The following is a 7,422-nucleotide window of genomic DNA, read 5'->3' as shown; positions in this document are numbered from 1 at the left end:
TAGAGCTCCAAGGAGATTATGTTGAAAAATTTAAAAAAATTTACCCAAAAAAAATTGTTTTTATACTTCATTCTAAGGACTTATTGAACTACCCTCGTATATACATTTACAGTACATCCTTGGTACAGGAACTGGAGACAATAATGAAATATTCTGAAGACACATTGAGGTATCTTTAGAATATTTAACAGATATCAAAATTTTTGCCCACTAGGATATCGCTCTTAATATTTCTAAGGTATCATGTGAAGCACGTGGGCTGTTCCAGAATATAAATGATCTTCCCCTGTGCTCGACATGCGTCGTAAGGGTGAGCTATAGGTGTCTTCAGTTCTTCCTGGTGTTGCAACATATATGTGGTTAGGGGGTAGATAATTGACTCAGCCTCGACTATTATAATGATTATTGTCATGTAGCCTTACATTGAAGGGTTCAAACTGATCAGCTATATAAATTTCGCCAGCTCCTATATGTATAAAAGCTTCCTTTGGTGTATGAGTCTGATGAACATGCGGATCATGTAGCAAGATCCCAAGGAGTATTTGATTGACAGTTGCTCCAAAATGTTGTCTTCCAATAAATATATCAACGTAATAACGCCCGGGGTTTATATGTTGATTCAGTTCATAGCGGCCTAGTTCATGTGGCAAGCGTCGCCAGAGAAAACGCTGGATATAAAAACAGTGATCATGCATTCTCACCATGACGGATGAATGAGGCAAATGGATCTGTCCAGGAAAATTGGATTCTGTAGGTAAATGGGGTACTCCGGGCAAAAGGGGTTCTCCAGGTAAATGGGTCAGTTCATGCCAATTGGGTTGTCCATCTGTACTTAATGTTGTAAGAAAAAGCTAACATTTATAAAGTTTTTTCTTCATCAACAACTTCAACTTTCAAAACCAGTGAACACTCACTGGTCGGAAAAAATAAACTCTATATAATCATTATAACAAAGATTTTTTATTAAGAGTATTTTTTTCATGTCATTTGAAAATTTGAAATAAATTCACACATTTTTACATTCTCATTCATGAAAGTATAATGTATTCGATATCTGGTTGTTAACGGATCTTTACGTTTAAAAACTCACAGAATCCGAATCACAGAATCTGTCTGACTTCAAGTCTGTCTGTATGCATGTATGTATGTATGTATGTGTGGTTACAAGAATGTTGTAGCCATGCTAACTTTTGAAAGGTTTTTCCAATCAAGTCAGCCTTTCATACGCTTCGCAAGGCTCCCACAATGATGGTTAAGTTCGTTGAGCAGATGATTGCAAATAAAATTGAAAAATTTGAAGCATTTTAAAATTAAAATATTTGTTTTCTAAATTCTAGAAATTTTTGTCAAAGTTTCCTAAAGATGTGTGGAATACTTCCAGAATGTCCCAATCTTTTTCAAAGATTCAAAGTTTGAATAAAAAAGTTTTATAAGCTTTAGAAATTTAAACTAAATTTTCTGTTACACGGTAAAAAGACTTGCAAATTATCCTGATTCCATTTTTAAAGTCCATGAAAATTCAATAAGTTACATGCTTTTCAAACTTTTGAAAATGTCTGAAAAAAGGAAAAAGTAAATTTTTAACAGGTTCAGAAATATCAATCTGAATTTCTCCTAGATATACAATACATGCGTTTCAAAACTATTCTCATAACATTTTTTAATTAGAGAAAAGTTCAAAAAGTTGGATCACTTTCAACAATATGCAATTTTTGTTTTTAAGAGATCCGTAAGTTGAGAGCGTTGTCTTTGATAAAAAATCGAAAAAAATACAGTTACAATTGAAGGTTGTAATTTCTTAGCAGTTTAAATCATAGTTTTCGATTTAAGTTATGATATGTATGGTATTTATACAAATATAGCGAAGCGCAAGAGCGTACTCGTTTGCCCTAGGTGCGCTCAAAGTTGGCGCGAGGCGACGCACGCGGCGCGCAATGCGAATGTGCCCGCACAGCGAGCATATTTTTTTATAATGATTGGAGATACTCTCAGTGATGCTCAGACTTCTTAAAACTAGAGGTCGAAGCATCGAACAGAGTAATTTGGTGATTGTGAATTTTCTTTTGTTATAGCTCTTTCAGCTTTATCGAACTCATTATCATTACGTATCTCGTACGTCGCCCTCGAGTTTGTACTCGATATTTTATATCACTCTTATAAATAATAATTGTTGCAAAACTGTGTTTTGACTTATAAATTATATCCACAACCTTAGTGCCCCAGACTTTGCAACTAAAATTTTTACCGCATCGTGTTCTACATAATAATGACTGACTAACGAACTTGACCTTTAGTTTATGATACTTAAAGAATGTACCAAAGGAAAATTTCGTAGATAAAGTTTATCAATAGTCTCAAAACGTAGTCATTTGACAAAAACTGAAGGGGGCGGGGTAAAATTTTGCACAAATCTAATAGTTTCTCTAAAGATAATTTAAAAAGGAAAAATTCTCTTGGTCAGGCAAACAAATTTCTAGTAAATTATTTGTTTTTTATGTAAAGGGTAATTTTTTTATTTATTAAAAATTAATATTAAAAATAAAAAGTTCATTTCTTGGAAAAACAACTCAATGAAAACAATAAACAAACATCTTCAATATTAATGCATGTTACGAATTTCAATAATATAAATTTCTCGAAATGATACATTTTCAGAGTAGTTTAAAATAAAAAATTGTGAAAAATTAGGAATAAATATAGAAGTAATCTTGAAAAATAAAATTTGTACATTATTTTGAAATACCAAAATAGGCATCTCCAGTCCCTGACAGAGGCACATAAATAAATACAATATACATTTGCTATAATAGAGTGTAACTTAATTTATAAAAGTTTGCATCATGGACAAAATCGATTGCGGAGTACGAGATGAAGAAGAAAAGAATGTCTTTGTTAAAGCCAAAAGTGCTTTAACGAAAGAGAATTCATTAAAAATGCATGATATTGTCATTATCAAAGTACAACTTCAAAAAAAAATTGCACAAACTTAAAGGAAGTTTAAATAAAAAATTCGGATATTTCGAAAATAATTTTCTCTAAGAATTGGGTGCAAGTTTCCTAAAAGTCCTTAAAATTCACCAAAAAATTGGGGGAAATTCCCTAAAATTTACGAAACAATATAATACCTTCAATTTATGGGAAAACTACTTTAAACTCAGGGTAATTTATGCGAAAGTTTTAAAATATTTCCTATAATTTGGGAAGTTGAGTGGTTCCCAATTAATGTAGGGAATCGTGCCAAAGTAATGCTTAATTTTCCACGTAGATCAGGTAAATTTTCTACAAATTCTTAAAGTATTCTCGTGTGTTCAGGATGATATTTAGCCCTAAAATATTCGATATACAATAATTTTGAATACAAAATAAATAACTAAAACAATAATGATCAAAATTACAAAATGTCTAAAAACATTTATGAACAATCAAACTTTGGAATGGAATTATACGAAAATTTCCATCTGGAAAAAATAAATATAGATGTAGGCTTATTTTTAAATTTACCTGAAAAGTTTCACGTGTGGAAATATTGTCAAGTCCTTTGTTAGTTAAAATTGGAAAGCAAAATGTTTGTGATTAATCAACTAAGAAATTTGAATATTGTTAGGAATGTCCTTTTCTGAATCATTATCCACAAAAGTTAATTAAGAAACATATTACAATTTGAGTTCAACAAATCAAAAACAAACAGAATAATAATTTTTCTAGCAGACAATCAGAAAGAGTTTAATGAATGTATATCGTTTAATACTTTTCTTCTTCCATTTTTTGTTCAACTTTCTAAAACTATTGAACTTTTATTTTAAAAATTTAAATTTATACTATTTTCCGTATACCATTTAAAATTGATTCAGTGATAAATTTTTGCAAAGACTATTTGGATAATTTTGGAAAGGGTGGGGTTGTCTATAAGATCACTTGCAGAATCTGTTTCAAGAAATTTGTTTTCCTTTTACTTTCTTTAACTCTGATTTAATTATGAAAGATAAGTTGGTAATGCAATTTTAATTTTTTTATTTTGAATGTTATTTTATTGTATTATTATGATTTTATTTTATAGGATGGTAATAAAAATAAAGAAGGAAGGGGATGTGTTTGGCTGCCTTCTCATTTTTGTTTTATTATTTTTATTTTTGACCGAAAATTCTTTTGTTTCAGATTACAAAAGGAGTTTTTGTTGTTGTTTATTCGTTGTGGTCCAAATTTGGTCTTTTTATTCTTGCTTTTTAAATAGGATTTCGCATCAATTCTAAAATACTTTAATTTTATAGGATCAATTTTAAAAATTAGTTAGTTTTGTGAAGTTCGTTAATAATAACCAGATGGAATACATTGCAACAAAGTAAAGACATCAGGAATTAATCATTCCAACTGTAATCTCTTCAGTAAACACGATTAAAAACGCATAGACCATAGTTATTGCAAATATTAGTTTTAATAATTTATCACACTTACGCTTGAAGTTCAGGAAGCTCCCGAACACCAGGAGTAGAATTTCAGTGCAAATCTTCATTTGTACTTAGTGGACAAAAATATAGAGAACAGAAATCAAAGCTTTGATAAAGTATGTGAAAGCACTGACCCGAAAATGGCTGGCTGTTGTCCGAATAATGCTTTATTTACTCTTTAAAGTAAAGAGAGTTAATCATTTTTATTATTCGTATACGTGAGTAATAAATCTTGTTAATACGGATTTGTTTGATTTAAGTATGATATCAAGGAGTATCAAAAATTACGATGTGTGTTCCAGATTGCATGATAGAGGCAGATAAAAACAAAATTTAAAATAATTTTCCTTTTCTTTGAAGTTGCTTTCTGATTCAAAAGAAGTAAATCAAACATGAAACTAATTATTATGTATGATAATTATTCATTTATTTCGATAATTACTTCAAGAGGTGAATTTTAAACATAAACATACGCACACGCCCATATCAACATTTTTTCACTTATATTGAAAATTAAAGGTTTGAATAAAGTTTGAATAAATTTTTTCGGGGTATATCAATAAATATTAAAGAATCGTTTGTGACCTTGAAAAGTGTTGGTAATCATGCAATCTGTATTGCCCACAGAGCCGGTGAAGTTCAAAGTTGTCCTCTCGCTGCAATAGTGCTGCTTTGACACAGCTGATACGTATTTCAGACCAAATTTGTTTATTTGCATTTAAAGTGCAAACGTTAGTTTATGCATTATTTGGGCATAATTTTGGTGAGCGATTTTTGGTGTATTGCCCCACTTTCGTCAATATAAACCTCATAACTAGACCATTGACAACATTGAAAATTGCCCGCAGAGTTTTCATAGCACAGTCGGTATTTCCCCAAAATAATAATTGAAAAAAAACCTTGTTTACAATTCTTATTATATAGGACCATACAGAGATTTCGTTTCGAAGTAAGTTGGGAAAGAAAAATTGAGGACCAGGTTTGGCCACGTGACCCTCTCGTCACATGGCCTTAAATCGGATTTTAAAATTATTTGTGACTATAATTAATTTTTTCATAAGTTTATTTGTAACGTTATTAATAATTAAATTTTTCAAAATAATATAAAGTAAAAGTTATTTGAATGCTTCCATAAAAATAATTGGTAATTCAATTGTATGTTATAAACTGATTAATGAATCACTAAATGATTAATTTTTTGACAGTAAACTAAATCTCGGATTAAAGCAGCAGTACCATAGATTAATTGAATAATTTTAAAATCATACTCAATCATTTCTTTAATTTATTTCCACAGTGCATATTTAGCTAAAATAATTCAAACTGACTAGATAACTTTTCAAGGTAAAGTATTGAATTTCCATTAAGGTATATGCATTTTCAACAGAAAATTAAACTATCATCAAAATAGTCAATTTTTTCTAAAGAACTGCATTTTTAATCTTGAAAGTTCAATAAAAAAAATTAAGATTAATTTTCTCACAAAAGATGAATTTTCACAAAAATATACGAGTCTTTAACCAAACACAATCGGACTTACGAGGCTAAAGGTTACAAGCGTTCCACAGACACGAGCGTCCCACTTTCACAGGAAAGAGTGGAATTTTCTCCCCTATACCCCCACCCTTTCCGAGACTCGCTTGCAAATGCGCCTGCATGTTATGTATATGTTATATAAGTTAACGACTAAAAAAAGGGAAAGCTAAAGTTTTAGTTTAAACAAATACTAATTATAAACAAGAACTGCAAACCAGTGTAAATCAGCCAAACAATACTATCAAAAAAAACGTTTGATCTTCTATTCAATTGTTAAACTTTTGAAGCTAAATGGAAGAATTCGCTGGAAAAGTTTGCACTTCAAATTAGAATGATGAATGTTTTTTTAACAAAATGAATTTTTTACAAAACTTAGCATACTCTAAACTAAGCAGAAGATATTTCAAATACCAAAATTATTTTGAAAGAAATATTTAATATTTCATGTATTAACAGAAACAAATTTTAAATTACGATCAAAAATTTTAATTTGACAGTAAAATATGAATTTTCTGCCAGAAAGTTAATTTTTCAAATAAATAGTTGAACTTTTTATAATTACTTTTTTTACAATAATAAATACTTTTTATCAATATTCTGCTAAAGCAGTTGTATTTTTAAGCAAAAATACAAATTTGATAGAATAGAACATTGATTTTCTATAAATTAGTTCAACTTGAATTCGAGTAATTAATCATTTGTGTTTGCTTTGTCAATCAGGGTGAAATGAGTTTTCAATTCAAACAAAGTTTTTGATTTTTCGAGAAAAATGAATTCCTAGTAGAACGTGCCATAGTTAATATTATAAAAAACTTTGAATTTTTCATAGAAAAACTCAAAACATTACCTGAAAGGACGAATTTGCAATAAAAACGTTGCACAGTCAATCGAAATTGATTACTTTTAACAATAAAAGTTATATGTTTTCAACTGAGAAAAAAGTGAATTTTCATGACCAGCTTCCAACCAAAAAAGAAGAGTGATTAATAAAATATTTTTAACTGTTATAAAAATTAATTAGCAAACTAATATGGATGAATTTTAGGCCAAAAATATATATTGGATTAATATGAATTGTGACTTTCTAGTTTTTATCCATTTTCGCCGATTTTTCGAAACCCTGATTAGTGAGATCCATCTAGGCAAGATTTATGCAAAATAGTAAATAAAAGAAATATATAGGAAATTTCGTCTTTTGGACTCTGGCTAAATTTCAATTTAAACTGTTTTGTGTTAAGTAAATTAGATAATTCCTACAAGTTTTAGGGAAATTTCCCTAAACAGATGGTAATTTGAAAAAAAGTTTGAAAATATTTCCCAAAATTTGGAAAATTGAATGACTCTTACTAAATGTAGGAAATTGTTTCAAAAATAATGTTCAATTTTCCACGTAGATTAGGTACATTTTCTAAAGATTCTTAAAGTATTATCGTATGTTTAG

The sequence above is a fragment of the Belonocnema kinseyi genome, chromosome 3 (genome assembly GCF_010883055.1).
Source record: "Belonocnema kinseyi isolate 2016_QV_RU_SX_M_011 chromosome 3, B_treatae_v1, whole genome shotgun sequence".
NCBI classification, from domain to species: Eukaryota; Metazoa; Arthropoda; class Insecta; order Hymenoptera; family Cynipidae; genus Belonocnema; species Belonocnema kinseyi.
The sequence above is the reverse complement of the archived record's forward strand: the minus strand, read 5'-3'. Positions refer to the sequence as shown.